Genomic DNA, 16341 nt, shown 5'->3' on the forward strand with positions numbered 1-16341 from the left:
CTTACCTGTAAGTATAAAGAATATCTCCTAAACCTGTACGGTTTAGGAGATATTCCCCTCGCAATGTGCTGATGCAGTGCAGCGGGGATCTTCGGCTAAAGGCCCGGCAGCCGCTGGACCTTGCTGGACAGAAGTCTCCCTCGCGCATGCGCGGGAGTGACGTCATCGCCGTTCCAGCCAATCGGCGATACCCGGAAGACACGCCAAGGCAAGATGACATCGCCCTCGGCGTGGACCAGGTAAGTTCCCCATACCTCGTTTCAAGGTAAGTATTTCATAATGAGCTAGTATGCGGTGCATTAGGAGTCATCGCAACTGGTTTTGGCCTTTTTTCGAAAGCACCCGTTTGAGATGCTTCCTTCAGACTTCATTAACAGGTGCGTCTGACCTGAAGTCGGCCCCTTTCTGAATTGCATTTGACCTGCTTGAGGCAGGACTTGTATGGAAATTCAAAACCTGCCTGATACTAACAAAACTCCATCAGCACAGGCCCTGTAACCCAACTCTACATATTCCTGAAAGATCCACCAATGAGGACCCATAGAGCCACTGCTGCCAACTCCCCAACTGGTCCCTATTCATCACTATGGAGATGCCGCTATCGTTGGTATGCTTAATACACATCCTCTCCATAGGAATAAATGGGTTCAGTTCAAGCCCTAATCAGTCAATAAATGGAAAACAAATCTCAAAAGGCTTACAATCCCCTATTTTATCTTTCAGAGACAATGTGAGAGCGACCAAGAGGACAAGAAGACCAAACCCTTCACACTCCTACGTAGGCGTTTGAGCAGCTGCTCCTGAGCTGATGAGACATCCCTCTGATTCTCGAGCATGCGCCGTCCTCTTTCAGCTATTTGCAGTACTGACCACAATGGGAACCTCATGCCTACAGGAGCCCAGGAGACACGTAGGAACCTGGAGAAGCATTGCTGCTAGAGTACCAAGAGGAGTTGGGCTTTTCCAACATCACCCAATACAGACAATTATCTCAGATTTTCTTGCATGTAACTGTTTACGGGAACTTTTATTTAAAGGAAAAACAAGCATGTCGCATGTTTTAACTTTTTTGCCGCCAAGAGTCGGCACATAACATCATTTAACCATAGTGGCCCACCAACCTTGCCATGGAATGGAATTGTTACATCGGTGTGTGCTTATACTTTATCGCAACTTATATCCTATTGATTTGCAGCTGCGTGTTTTTAAGAAAACGTTTGGGAGTGTAATCACCTTATGGTAGGTGGAACTTGTACGTTTGTTCATGCTGCCATCTAACATATTAACGCAATCCTGTCGGCCATTTTAAAATTAAAGTCCTTCCTAAGAGCGTATACCACAAGGTGCTGCTGGAATACCCTATTATGTGTACCTCTCTGGTATAGTTTGACTTAATTACAAGAACTACAACTTTTGGATTTTGTGACACCAACCTTCACCTTCTACGTTAAGAGTCATAGTGGCCAATGTATGGTTGGGTGTCAGTTAGGCATGGCTTAGCCCAGAATTTAGGATAGTTATAGGGTTTGCTTTAACTTTTTCCAAAAATTGCCCGGTGCTCCTAGCACCTTATATAGCACTCTTCCACTGTTCAAATAGTTGTTCCGGTCCCCCTCTATGCTTGTGTCATGCTCAGCCTGTCCTAAAAGTGTCCATAACCATTGAAGACAGCCTAACATACGTTTTAGAATTTCAAGTGGTTTACCGGGATCATGCCTACAGCCATTTGTTTTGTTTTTTGCCAAGCGGTCGGCTTTTTTTGTAAAAAAGCTAATTAACCGCTGGATTGCTTTTACAGGCAGTGAGAGGCATGTCCCTCCAGGATCTCCATCCCACTGGAGAGGTCGGAACTGAAGCTGGCAGTTTTGCCGCCTTACTACAGAGCCCATGGAGGACCGGAAGGTCTCCAATGGGCTCTATGGTATAGGAAACTAGAAGCAACGAGGACTGGAAGGTCTCCAATGGGCTCTATGGTATAGGAAACTAGAAGCGACGAGGATCAGAAGGTCTCCAAAGGGCTCTCTGGTATAGGAAACTAAAGGGACAAGGATTGGAAGGTCTCGAATGGGCTCTATGGTATAGGAAACTAGAAGCGATAAGAACCAGAAGGTCTCCAATGGGCTCTATGGTATAGGAAACTAGAAGCAACAAGAACCGGAAGGTCTCCAATGGGATCTATGGTATAGGAAACTGGAAGCGATGAGTGCTGTCATCACGTAGGGATTGTAAAAAAGCGAATTAGCCGCTGGATTGCTTTTACAGGCCATGAGATTGTTGCCCCTCCAGGATCTCATCCCACCAAAGAGCCCGGAACTTAGGCTGGCGGTTTCGCCACCTTACCACAGAGCCCATGGGGGACCAAAAGGTCTCCAATGGGATCTATGGTATAGGAAACTAGAAGCGACAAGGACCAAAAGGTCTCCAATGGGCTCTATGGTATAGGAAACTAGAAGCAACAAGAACCGGAAGGTCTTCCATGGGCTCTATGGTATAGGAAACTGGAAGCGACAGGGACCGGAAGGTCTCCAATGGGCTTTATGGTATAGGAAACTAGAAGCGACGAGGACCGGAAGGTCTCCAATGGGCTCTATGGTATAGGAAACTAGAAGCGATGAGGACCAGAAGGTCTCCAATGGGCTCTATGGTATAGGAAACTAGAAGTGACGAGGACCAGAAGGTCTCCAATGGGCTTTATGGTATAGGAAACTAGAAGCGATGAGGACCAGAAGGTCTCCAATGGGCTCTATGGTATAGGAAACTAGAAGCGACGAGGACCGGAAGGTCTCCAATGAGCTCTATGGTATAGGAAACTAGAAGCGACAAGGACCGGAAGGTCTCAAATGGGCTCTATGGTATAGTAAACTAGAAGCAACGAGGACCAGAAGGTCTCCAATGGGCTCTATGGTATAGGAAGCTAGAAGTGACGAGTACTGTCGTCACGTCGGGGTGCAAACAGCACCATTTTTAAATCTTAAAAGCAGTGGTGCACCGAAATGACAATTCTGGGGCCGAAACTGAAAATTCAGGATGCACTTGGCCAAAATTGATGTTTTTTTAAAAAAAGATCTATATTTTTATAAATAATTAGATGGTGTGGTCAGCACCTCTTCATTGAGATGCACTAAAAACACAGCAAGAACGCATCAAAAATGCACCTTTATTGTGTATTTTTTGAGTCACATGACCTACACACCATAAGCACAGTTGTTACGTACCTGGTATGTTTAGAGTCTGGTTGTAGGAGACCTCTCTTACAGCTCTGGTTCACGAGCCACTGAAGTGGGAACAGCGGACTGGGAGCACAGCGGGGTAGGAGTGCCGATGCAGTGATGAATAGATGTAGGTGGCTGAGTCTCTCTGGCGGGAAGGTGCAGACGGCACTGAGGCAGAAGAGGGGGTCAGCGACCCTGACAGGTGATACGACTGCAATGGCAACAAGCTGATGAAGAAATCAGATAAATAGGAAGCAAGAAACAGCAGGGTCAGGCAAGCCGGGTCACAACGGATAATCAGATGGTTCAGATGCAGGTAACTGAAGCGTAGTCGTGGTGCAAGCAGGTGGGTCTGGCAACGGTGGGTCCAATCAGAAGGGTAGTCAAACAAGCCGGAGTCAGGGATTAGAGAGATACGGATAGTCAACAAGCCAGGTCAAGGTTCAGTCAGTAATTCAGGATCAGGTTTCAGGATCAGGTTTCAGGATCAGGTTTCAAGTGTAAGTTCACTCCAAAACTGCAGATCAGGCAGCAATGTGTTTGAGTCCAGCAATGGCTTTTAAAGTGTGCTTTGGCGCCAAAAACGTGCACACGCGTGTTCCCGCTATCGTGCACGCGCGCTCGCCCGTTGTGCACGCGCGCGCCCCCGTTGCGCACGCGCAGGCGTGCGGGAAGTGCTGCGGTGTGTCAACATGGAGGAACCCTGTTGTTTCCTCAGAAACGAGGATGGATGAGGCTGGGAGGTAAGTCCCTGACATTGCCCCCCCCCCCAAGGGGCAGCCTCCGGATGCCCAGTCGGGCCTTTTTGTCTGGGTGAGCAAGAAAAAAGGCACGTAATAACTGATCATCCGGTTTGAGATCCAACTCTCCCCTTCTTCCCTTGTCGAAGAATCTCTTGCCGTCAGCTTGAGCCTTGGTTATTGCTTCGTGTAATACCTGGTTGTTACGTTTAAAAAATTCCAAGATATCTTGAACCGCTGGAACTGCTGATTCTGAAAAGAAATCTGGCAAAAATGTTAAATTAAAACCATAATTAGAGAAAAAAGGGGATTGCCCGGTAGCTGAGTGTTTGGCATTGTTGTATGCAAATTCTGCTAGAGGTAGCAGCGAGACCCAATCATCTTGAGAAAAAGTTGTAAAGCATCTGATATATTGTTCTAAGGTTTGGTTTGTTCTTTCGGTTTGCCCATTGGTTTGGGGATGGTAGGCTGAAGACAGAGAAAGCTTAATTTGTAACTTCTCACAAAGGGCTTTCCAGAACCGAGAGGTAAACTGGACCCCTCTGTCGGAGACAATATTGGAAGGTACTCCATGTAGCCTGACGATTTCTTTGATAAAAACGCGAGCAGTTTCAGCAGCAGAAGGTGTATTTTTCAAAGGAAGGAAGTGAGCCATCTTGGTAAAACGATCTACAATCACAAAGATTGCTGTACATCCTTCGGAACAGGGAAGTTCCACAATAAAGTCCATTGCAATCATTTCCCAAGGTCTATTGGGCACAGGTAGAGGTTTTAATAGACCCCAGGCTTGTTTTCTGGATGTCTTGTTCCGATTGCAGATGGGGCAAGAGTTGATATATTTCTTACAAAAGTCCTCTAAGTCAGGCCACCAGAAAGTGCGTCGCACTAATTCAAGGGTTTTACGAACTCCGAAGTGCCCCGCTAACGGGTGGTCATGGAGAAGTTTTAGAACTTCCACTCGGGTATTCTCCGGTACAAAAACTTGACTCCCTCTCCAAAATAAACCGTCTCTGGAAGTTAACGAGATATTGGGGGGTTTGGAAGATTCGGAAGATGCTTCTCTGATCGTGGAAAGCAGATCGGTATGCAAAAGTAGAAAGTTGCCATCCGGAAGGATGGTGTCTGGAATGGATGTGTCCTTCGGGTTGTCATGCATTCGGGATAATGCGTCTGGTTTAACATTCTTGGATCCAGGTCGATAAGTAATATGAAAACAAAAGCGAGAAAAGAAGAGAGCCCAACGGGCTTGTGGAGGTTTTAGCCGTTTAGCTGTCCTTAGATACTCCAAATTTTTGTGATCTGTGTAGATCAATACAGGATGAGCAGCGCCTTCAAGTAAGTATCTCCACTCCTCTAAGGCGGTTTTGATGGCCAACAGTTCTCGATCCCCCACGTCGTAATTCCTCTCTGCGGGGGAGAGCTTTCGGGAATAGAATCCTACTGGATGCATTAAATCCTTGTCCCCTGAGCGTTGTGAGATGACAGCCCCTACCGCCACTTCAGAGGCATCTACCTCAAGGAGGAAAGGCAACGCTGGATTGGGATGACTGAGGATTGGAGCGGATGTAAAGAGTCCCTTCAGGGTATCAAAGGCCTTTTGAGCTTCAGGATTCCATCGGAAACGAAGATTCTGCTTAGTGAGTTGAGTAATGGGAGCCACTATCGTAGAGAAGTTTTTAATAAATTTCCTATAAAAATTTGCGAACCCAATAAAACGTTGTACCCCTTTTTTATCCAAGGGTGTTGGCCAGTCTAGGATGGCGGATACTTTTTTCGGATCCATTTCAATTCCGGTTGGAGAAATCACTAGACCTAGGAATTGGATAGTTAGTCGCTCGAACTCGCATTTCTCTACTTTTGCATACAAGCTGTGCAGGCGGAGACGATTCAGGACCTTGCAGACGTGCACTCGGTGCTCTTCCAGGGAACAGGAAAAAAACAGGATATCGTCCAAATAAACAATAACAAAGATGTCTAAGAAGTCTCTAAATACATCGTTAACAAAGTGTTGAAATGTAGCAGGGGCATTACATAGGCCAAAGGGCATTACCAAGTACTCATAGTGTCCATATCTTGTGCGGAACGCTGTCTTCCATTCATCGCCGTCCCTGATGCGTATCAAGTTATACGCTCCCCTCAGGTCCAGTTTAGTGAAAATAACGGCAGATCGTAATTTTTGAAAAAGTTCAGGTATTAGGGGCAGGGGATAGCGATTCTTTACAGTGATGTTGTTTAGTTTCCGATAATCAACACAGGGACGAAGAGTTTGGTCTTTTTTTTGTGACAAAAAATATTCCGGCGCCTGCTGGCGAAGTGGACGGACGGATGAATCCTTTATCCAAATTTTCATCAAGATAAATTTTTAAGGCGTCCTGTTCCTTCTCGGAAAGTGGAAAAATCGGTCCAAAGGGGATCTCAGCCCCAGGAAGGAGCTCAACCGGACAGTCATATGGCCGATGAGGCGGAAGAGAATCAGCTCCTTTCTTGCTAAACACATCAAGGAATCCATGATATGGTTTTGGAACGGACTGAAGCAGACTGGGATCGGCATTTAAACACATCAGGGTAGGAGATGGGTTGGACGGTCTGGGCAGGCAGTGTTCCTGACAGTAGTAAGAAGGGAAGGTGATTCTTCCAGATATCCAGTCAACTTGGGGGTTGTGTGCCCGGAGCCAAGGTATGCCTAAAATTACTGGGAACAAAGGAGATGAAATGACATCCAAAATTAACAGTTCCTTGTGTTGGAGAGAAGTAGTAGCAGGTAGGGGAAGCGTTTCTTGTGTTACCTGACCAGACTTGATGTGTGAGCCGTCGGCCAAAAAGACAGAAAGTCTAAAGTCCTTTTTACGTAAAGGTATATTATGGAGATCAGCAAAAGTGAAATCAATAAAACAGCTGCATGCGCCTGAATCAACGATAGCGTTGACCAACACCGTCTTTTCCGGAAGCTGTAACGAAAGGGAGAGAGCAAGGTGGGTGGTGTTGGCAGAAATGGCTGAAATATTAATAGGAGCTGAAGACTTGAACTTACGTATCTTGACGGGGCAGTTATACACGTAATGGCCGGCCTCGCCGCAGTAGAGACACAGGTTCAACTGGCGACGACGTGTGCGTTCTTCCGGAGTGAGAGTAGGTCGCATCACACCTAATTGCATTGGTTCGGAAGTGTCCATAGACGGATCAGTAGAATTCGGAGGAGTAGGTGGTCGGTAACGAGAAGCGGGTAAGGGGGCGTTCCCTTAGTCGCCGATCAATTTGCACGGCCTTAGTGATAAGTTCGTCTAGGGTTTCAGGTACCCCAATGCGGGCTAGTTCATCCTTCCGGGGTTCTGACAAGCCTAAGCGAAATTGGTGGCGCAGAGCTGCGCTGTTCCATTGAGTATCTGCACTCCAACGACGAAAATCGGTTACATAATCCTCGACTGCTCGGCGGCCTTGTTGAAGTGCAAGTAAAGCGGTTTCAGCCGTGGCAGTCCTCTGGGGATCGTCGTAAAGTTGGGCCATGGTCTGGAAGAAGTTCAGAAAAGTCTCTGTCTGAGGGCCATTATCCTCTAGCAACCAATGTGCCCATTTTTGGGGTTCCCCTTGAAGCAGGGAAACGACAAACCCCACTTTCGTGGCCTCTAGTGAGAATGTTCGGGGTTGCAGGGCAAAATATAACTGACATGCGTTCCGAAAGTCCCGGAATTTAGAGCGATCCCCTGTGAATCGTTCGGGCATAGGAACCCTGGGTTCAGGTGGTAACATTACCACAGACGGAGCAGCAGCGGCTGATGAAGACCTAGTGGAAGGTGCTGGGGCATCTCCAGGAACGGCTAGGTTCTGGACCTGTCCTTCCAATCTCAGGTAGCCATCTTGCAAGTTTTTAACCGCTTGAGTGAGGGATGATAGATGCTTGCATATCTCCTCCATCGCTGGGGCAACTCCTGCAGACTCTGTCATGGCTGCCTGATACTGTTACGTACCTGGTATGTTTAGAGTCTGGTTGTAGGAGGCCTCTCTTACAGCTCTGGTTCACGAGCCACTGAAGTGGGAACAGCGGACTCGGAGCACAGCGGGGTAGGAGTGCCGATGCAGTGATGAATAGATGTAGGTGGCTGAGTCTCTCTGGCGGGAAGGTGCAGACGGCACTGAGGCAGAAGAGGGGGTCAGCGACCCTGACAGGTGATACGACTGCAATGGCAACAAGCTGATGAAGAAATCAGATAAATAGGAAGCAAGAAACAGCAGGGTCAGGCAAGCCGGGTCACAACGCATAATCAGATGGTTCAGATGCAGGTAACTGAAGCGTAGTCGTGGTGCAAGCAGGTGGGTCTGGCAACGGTGGGTCCAATCAGAAGGGTAGTCAAACAAGCCGGAGTCAGGGATTAGAGAGATACGGATAGTCAACAAGCCGGGTCAAGGTTCAGTCAGTAATTCAGGATCAGGTTTCAGGATCAGGTTTCAGGATCAGGTTTCAAGTGTAAGTTCACTCCAAAACTGCAGATCAGGCAGCAATGTGTTTGAGTCCAGCAATGGCTTTTAAAGTGTGCTTTGGCGCCAAAAACGTGCACACGCGCGCTCCCGCAATCGTGCACGCACGCGCACCCGTTGTGCACGCGCGCGCCACCGTTGCGCACGCGCAGGCGTGCGGGAAGTGCTGCGGTGTGTCAACATGGAGGAACCCTGTTGTTTCCTCAGAAACGAGGATGGATGAGGCTGGGAGGTAAGTCCCTGACAACAATCGCAGGCGTTTTCGGCAGCCATTATCGACGCCTTTTTTGCTTTCAGCACAATTTTGAAAACCCAATTTTTGGAACAATAATTTTCGGTGGCCGAACATTCGGTGCATCACTACCACTACCATCATTTGATCACACCGATCTTGTACAGCTTCTCCCAGGGGGCGTAGTCCCCTGGGTATAACCCACTCTCTGCCTCAGCAGCTCCATTTTTTTTCTGCCTAACGTCAGGAGCGACATGGCCTTCTGGAGTCCATGTACTCTGAATTTTTTTTGCGATTTTTTCGCTTTTATTTTGTTTTGTTCCTGCATTTTTGAATCCTGAGATTCTACTATCAACTGCCGACTGGGTGACAGGCTGGGTCTTGACTCTTGTAGTCCCCCCATGTTCGGCCATTGAGCGTGTGCCGGCCCTCAGCTCAGCTCTGTTGCTCCAGGGGTGGCCGGGGAACTACATGTTCCAGGGCACACATATGACTGGTCTCTATGGCCTTGTCACAGTGTGTCTGTCGACAGCCATGCCGTTTAACGGACTTTGGTTCTGTCCGGAATGCCTCCAGCCGGTGGTCGCAGGACGGGTAAGTAGGACCCTTGCCCTGGCAAGGTGGTATGGCTGGTGCTTCCCCGGGAGGTCGAATGAGGGTCCGCCCTGCTTTCCTCTCTCCCTTCCTCTCCCTCCTTCCCCATGCTGGGTGGCTGCTGAAAGGGGGGGCCCTCCTGGGGTTCTATCGCTACCGGGGACCGTGTGCTGTGAGGTGCTGTTGTTTTTACGTTTGGGGAATTGCTGTATGTGCTGGCCGTGTTTTTTGCTGTGTCACTGTGTTTTTTAAAATGTGTATGGCCGCCATTTTGCCGCGGACACGGTTTACATAGCTCGGCGGCCATTTTCTTGTTGCCCGCATGGTGTTTTTTACCTCAGACGGCGGCCATCTTGGAAAAGTCTTGGCCTCTAGCGCCTGGAATAGCGCAGCAAAAGCCTGCGAATCACTCCTGAGGGACAGCGCAGCCAGCACTTCTCAGCGCTTCAGCTCACACTGCAACCGGGTGGGGTGGTGAGTTCCCTGGGGGTCCCCTGCCTTCTGTTTTGAAGCCGGGAGGTGACCGGTGGGTTTTTCTGCCTTGCAGTGCTAGGGAGGCATAAGCGGTGGGGCAACATGGAGCCTGAACCAGAAGCTTCTACCCTAGCAATGCCTGAGTTAACCCTTAATGCCCCTGCCGCCTCTGTAGAGGCTATGACGGCAGTCCTTGAGGTATTTCTCGCCAGGATTGAAGCGAAAAGTGTCCAGAAGGGGGGTAAAAAACGCCCCCTCCCTGAGCCTGCTTCTGGGGATGTCTCTGACACAGAATCAGGCCCTGCTATTGGGTCTAGCTCTGGTTCTGTCATGTCAGATGATGCAGGCTTAGCCCGCGCGGACAGTGAGGATGACTCTGCTTCAGGGTGAGTGCATGATAAGGAATTTGTTGGAGCTCTTATCTCTGCGGTGCGGGATACTCAGAAACTTGAGGAATTGGCGGAGGCATTGGATGTGCTGGTGCCTTTTGGGTTCCGCAAGCCACCCGCACCGCAAAAGTGTTTCCTTGTGTTCCATATTTGGACAAATTGTTGTACAAGGAATGGGATACGCCGCAGAAAGTTTTTGCTGTTCCAAAATACTTTGCGACCCGTTATCCCTTTGAGGAGGACTTTTTTAAAAAGTGTGTCTCTCCTCCGTCAGTGGACCCTCCCGTGTCCAGATTGAGCAAAGCCACCACGTTGCCTGTGGAAGGGGCTCCCGCCTTTAAGGACCCCACAGATAGGAGAGTGGAGGCTGTGGCCCACTCCATGTTCACAATAGTGGGTTCGGCAGTAAGACCGTTTTTGGCTGGGACTCTGGTGTCGCAGAATAATTTAATACTATAGAGTAATATAATTTGATACATCAAATATATTTATTTCTTCTTTATGATAAAATAGTTATATGATATGGTTGAAGTTATAAGAAGTAAAATTTATGACGGTAAAGGAAGAAAATTTTTTATATTGCATAATTATAAATTAAAATTAATTAATAACATAATAATTTATAATTTCTTAATGGAATGAAATGGTTAAATATTTCACAGAAATATCTCAGAATTTTGGAAAAAGTTTATGTACAATATCTGAAATGTTAAATTGTATTGTTTGTATTGGAAAAAAAGTGAATCAGAAACCTTTATTATTTAAGATGAATGCACTTATTTTGTTTGTTAATTTTAGTGCATTAAGGGGGAATTGTTAGATTTTAAATTCATTAATATTTTTATGTGATAAATGTTTCTGAATCATTGGATTAAACATGGTAGTTTTGAGGACAGACAAGGTCAGTTACAGGATGACACTACACCTGTTGTAGTCTACATATATTCTTGAAAGTCCTACGTCAAGACAGTGGGTGGAGATGTGTTACTTAAAAATACACAAGTGGGTGTTACTTTTATCACCAACCTTCTTTGGAGCTAGTCTAATTATGCTTAGCTTGGCTTTTAAATCTCTATAAGAACACATGTGGGTTGCGTAGTTAAGGAGGGACCTCAGGGTCATCCGACCCGACAGGAAAATTGGGGGTTGGAACCCAACCTGCTGGAAGGGACCTTTCCCAGCAGAGAAGATGTACCATCTAATTCTTTCTTCTGAATTTCCATCCAGCCATGATGTTTTACCAGCTATAACAATATAAGCATTTACTGTCTTGCTGTCCTGTCTTTGGAAGAATAAACATTGTATAATGAAGGAAATCTGAGTCTGTATATTGGGAACCAACAACGCCTGGGATGAAGGAGAGTTTTGACATATCACATGACACGTGTTAGAAAAATGTCCTGTCTCTTCTCTCCCCTACATTTAACACGCAGACACTTACCGAACGGGCAAAGTTCTTGCTACTGGAGCTGGAGGCGCAGAATGCTTCCGAGACCTGTGTGGACCTGGCTGAACAGTTGGTTCAGGGCCTGAAGTTTGTCTGTGAGTCGGCCCTGGATACGCTCCCTTTGCTCTACAGGGCCTCCGCCTACGCGGTGGTACTACGTCGCCTTGTGTGGCTGAAGTGTTGATCTGCGGACCAGTCCTCAAATAAGGCCTTGGTGGATTTACCCTTTAAGGGTAAGCGGCTTTTTGGGGCGTCCCTGGATGACATCATAAAGGATGCCACAGGTGGTAAGAGCACACTGCTCCCACAGTCTGGGAAGGGCAAGGAGCCTCGCCGTAAGCAAGGACCCTCCTTTACTACCCCAAATCGTTTTTTTTTCGCCCGCCCAGTGCGTCAGGAAAAAGTTTTCAAGGTGCTAAGACCCCCGCTGCAGGGCAGAAGCGCACCTGGTACCGCAAGCCTAACAAGCCTGCGGACAAACCTGCTTCCGCATGAAGGTCTGCCCCTGCCCGTGTCTTGGGTGGGGGGCCGGCTTCGCGAATTCGCGGCTCGGTGGAGGTCTCTTCTTTCCGACCGTTGGGTTTACGAAGTAGTTTCCTCAGGGTACAAGATAGACTTTCTCTCTTGTCCACCGAACAGATTTTTTCCTTCCAACCTCCAGCTTCCGCCGGATCGCCGGAAGGATCTGTCAGGGGCTGTCCAGGATCTTCTGGTCAGGGGAGTGATTGTGCCGGTTCCCTCGATGTTTTACTCCAATCTGTTTGTAGTCCCCAAGAAGGAAGGGGTCCGTCCAATCCTGGACCTCAAGGCCCTCAATTGTTTTGTCAAAGTGCAAATATTCAGGATGGAGTCGATTCGCTCGTTAGTGGCAGCGCTCCATCAGGGGGACTTTATGGCGTCCTTGGATATCATGGACGCATACCTACATGTTCCCATATGCACAAAGCACCAAATATTTCTGCACTTTGCGTTCGGGGAGGACCACTTTGAATTTGTGGCCCTCCCGTTTGGCCTGGCCTCAGCACCACAGGTTTTCACCAAGTCCTAGCCTTGCTGAGGTAGCGCGGGTTCGCTATCATAGGATATCTGGACGACCTTCTCCTGAGAGCTTCCTCAAGCTCAGAGTTAGAAGAGGACGTGTCTATCACGTGTCAGACTCTCCGAGAGTTCGGCTGGCTTCTGAATATCCAGAAGTCAGTGTTGGTACCGTCTCAGCGACTGGAATACCTGGGGCTAGTCCTGGATTCCGCTGGAGGCAAGAGTTTTTCTCCCAACGGAGAAACTTCAGACACTGCAATCTGCGGTGCAGCAGTTGTCGACCCAGAAGTGGTCATCTCTTCGATTCTGCATGAGGGTCCTGGGTCTGATGGTGGCCTCTTTCGAGACAGTTCCGTATGCCAAATTCCACACCCGGGTGCTACAGAAGGAAATTCTGTCAAGTTAGGACAAGCTCCCTTCATCTCTGGATTACCAGATTCAGATGAGTCAACTGGTCAAGTCCTCCCTGGTTTGGTGGCTGACGTCTCCGGTGCTTCGGACCGGAAGTCGTTTCTGCCGTGCCATTGGACTGTGGTCATGACGGATGCCAGCCTTTCCGGTTGTGGGGCGTTTGGGGCACCCAGTCAGCCCAGGGGCGCTGGACTCAGGAGGAGTCCCGCCTTCCAATCAATGTACTGGAGCTCCGAGCAATCAAGCTGTGCCTTGCCAGGTGGTCCCTGGATCTGCAGGGCCGACCGGTCAGGATCCAGGCGTACGTCAATCATCAGGGAGGCATACGGAGCTCAGCTGCAGCGATGGAAATCGCGCACCTCCTTCGGTGGGCCAAAAGGTCCGTTCCCTCTCTATCGGCCGTGTACATTTCGGGAGTACAGAATTGGCAAACCGACTACCTAAGTCGCCAAACACTAGACCATGGAGAGTGGTCACTTCACCCGGAGGTGTTTCAGAGTCTGTGCCAAAAGTGGGGCACTCCAGACGTGGACCTTCTAGCGTCCCGTCTCAATCGGAAGGTGTGACGGTTCGTGGCCAGGTCAAAGGACCCGTGGGCGGACGCGTCAGACGCGTTGGTGGCACCTTGGGGTCACTATCGCCTAATTTACGCCTTCCCTCCTCTAAAGCTTCTTCCTCGCCTACTGCGCAGAGTGGAAGCCGAAGGGATTCCAACAATCCTGATCGCCCCAGATTGGCCGCGCCGCTCCTGGTACGTGGACCTGGTGCGTCTGGTGGCAGACGCCCCTTGGTGTCTACCCCTGAGAGAAGATCTTCTGTCGCAGGGTCCGATCTTCCACCCAGCTTTAACGGCGTGGCTGTTGAGAGCCAGGTGCTGAAGGACCGGGGCCTGTCATGCTCGGTGGTCTCTACCATGCTGCCTGCACGGAAGTCTACTTCACGGAGGATTTACCATCGTACATGGAAGGCCTACATCTCTATGTGTGAGGAGATGAGATGGCACCCCGTACATACGTGGTGTCCCGGATTCTGCTGTTCTTACAGCGGGGAGTGGATCAGGCTCTCGCCTTGAGTACGGTTAAGAGTCAGATTTCGGCTCTAGCTGTTAACTTTCAGCGACCCTTGGCAGCGCACTCCTTGGTGCGTACGTTTGTGCAGGGGGTCCGGCATGTGGCCCCTCCTGTGCGTCCTCCACTGCCCCCATGGGACCTGAATTTAGTCCTCTTGGTGCTTTAAGAAGCTCCCTTTGAGGACATTCGAACGATCCCTTTGTTGACTCTGTCACAGAAGGTGGTTTTTCTGGTGGCAATTACCTCAGTCAGACGGGTGTCTGAACTGGCGGCCTTGTCCTGCAAGGCTCCCTACTTGGTCATCCATAAGGATAAGGTGGTGCTGTGGCCGCAGCCGTCTTTTCTCCCAAAGGTCGTTTCGGCTTTTCACATTAATGAGGACATTGTGTTACCATCCTTATGTCCTCGGCCGAAAAACCCGAAGGAGGCCACTTTACATTCCCTGGATGTGGATCGGGCCCTAAGTGTGTACTTATCTGCTACGGCTCAGTTTCGGAAGTCGGACTCACTGTTCGTGTCGGTGAATGGTCCTAAAAAAGGTCTGGCGGTCTCGTTGGCCACCATTTCTAGGTGGATCAGACAGGTTGTGCTTCAGGCCTATGCCCTGAAGGGGCGGGCACCTCCCTTTCAGGTTACGGCACATTCGACCAGGGCGATCTGTGCCTCTTGGGCTTTCCGTCATCAAGCGTCTGTGTTACAGGTGTGTAAGGCAGCGACCTGGTCGTCAATCCACACCTTCTCAAAATTTTACAAGGTGGATGTGAGTGCATCTTCGGATGCCTCCTTCGGCCGCAAGGTGTTACAGGCGGCAGTTTAAGGTTGGAGTTCCTCCGTTGAGAAACTCAGTTTTTTTGTTTAGGGTGTAGCTTGGTTTGCTGTGTTGTTTTCCCACCCCTCGAATTTTTTTGACACTGCTTGGGGACGTCCCTAAGGTCAAAGGCTGCTGTGTCCGTCCATGAACGAAAGAGATAATAGGATTTTTGAACTCACCGTAAAATCCATTTCTCTGAGTTCATGGACGGACACAGCACCCACCCCTCCTTTTGTTTGTACTGCTTGTTACGAACTGGAGCTGCTGAGGCAGAGAGTGGGTTATACCCGGGGGACCACACCCCTGGGAGGAGCTGTACTGAGGAAAGTGTTTTAACACTTAAAGTGCTGTTTTCTGCCTAATCTCTCCTGGAAGGAAGGATATAATACCCTAAGGTCAAAGGCTGCTGTGTCTGTCCATGAACTCAGAGAAATGGATTTTACGGTGAGTACAAAAATCCTATTTTTTTTAAAGCACCCCCGTCCCCCTGTGCAAAGACGAATGCATGTGTTGGTCCCGCTTGCATATGTAAATGGCGATTGCACCACACATGTGGGGTATTGCCGCGAATGTCAGAGAGAGAGAGAGCAATAATTCTAACACCAGACCTCCTTTGTAACTCTAAACTGGTAACGGGTAAAGGCTTTTTGGAGATTTTTAAATATTTTGGCGTTATTCCACAAGCGTGCGCAGTTTTAAAGTATATGTCGGGTATCTATTTACTCGGCGTAACATCATATTTTACAAAACAATTACTTTTTAAAAACCGCTGAGCAAATACCATGTGACAAAAATTGACAGCACCCACCAATTTATTCTCTAGGGCCTCTGCAAAATATATATATATAATATTTATTTATTTTTTATATAAAAAAATCTGGATTTTTTGCTTCGAAAAATACTTCTCGAGATACGCCGCGTAAGTGTAAATGTGCGCCGTCGTATCTCTGCGCCGTGCCCACAGAACTAGATACGCCCGAAAATAGGCTTCATCCGACCAACGTAACTTTCCTACGCCGGCGTATCGTGGGTGCATATTTACGCTGGCCACCTCATTGAAAATATGCAAATGAGGGAGATACGTCGATTCACGAACGTAGTTGCGCCCGGTGCATAATATACGCGGTTTGCGTAAGGCTTACGTCCGGCATAAAGTTATTCCCCATCTATGAGGCGCAGCTAATGCAAAGGTATAGACCAGGGAACAGCCGTCGTATTTTATGTTGTTTACGTAGTAGTACGTGAATAGGGCTGGGCTTAGGTTACGTTCACGTCGTAGGCAGTGATCCGTCGTATCTTAGGGAGTAGTTTCAACGTGATTCTGAGCATGCGCACTGGGATACGTCCACGGGACGGCGCATGCGTTGTTCGTTTTAAGTACTTCTATGACGCTTGGCCCATCATTTGCATGGGGTCACGCCTCATTAGCATGGCTCACGCCCACTACCTC

General features: G+C 48.7%; 1 long non-coding RNA gene across 1 annotated transcript; it reads left to right on the forward strand.

Moving 5' to 3' along the window:
- Nucleotides 1–2048: 2048 nt before the first annotated feature.
- Nucleotides 2049–2920, forward strand: LOC120920438. The gene is made up of 3 exons (XR_005744714.1): nt 2049–2161; nt 2418–2781; nt 2886–2920. It is a non-coding gene; the product is annotated as an uncharacterized LOC120920438 (long non-coding RNA).
- The last annotated feature ends 13421 nt before the right edge of the window (nt 2921–16341 follow it).

This window comes from Rana temporaria, chromosome 13, assembly GCF_905171775.1.
Source record: "Rana temporaria chromosome 13, aRanTem1.1, whole genome shotgun sequence".
Lineage (NCBI taxonomy): Eukaryota > Metazoa > Chordata > Amphibia > Anura > Ranidae > Rana > Rana temporaria.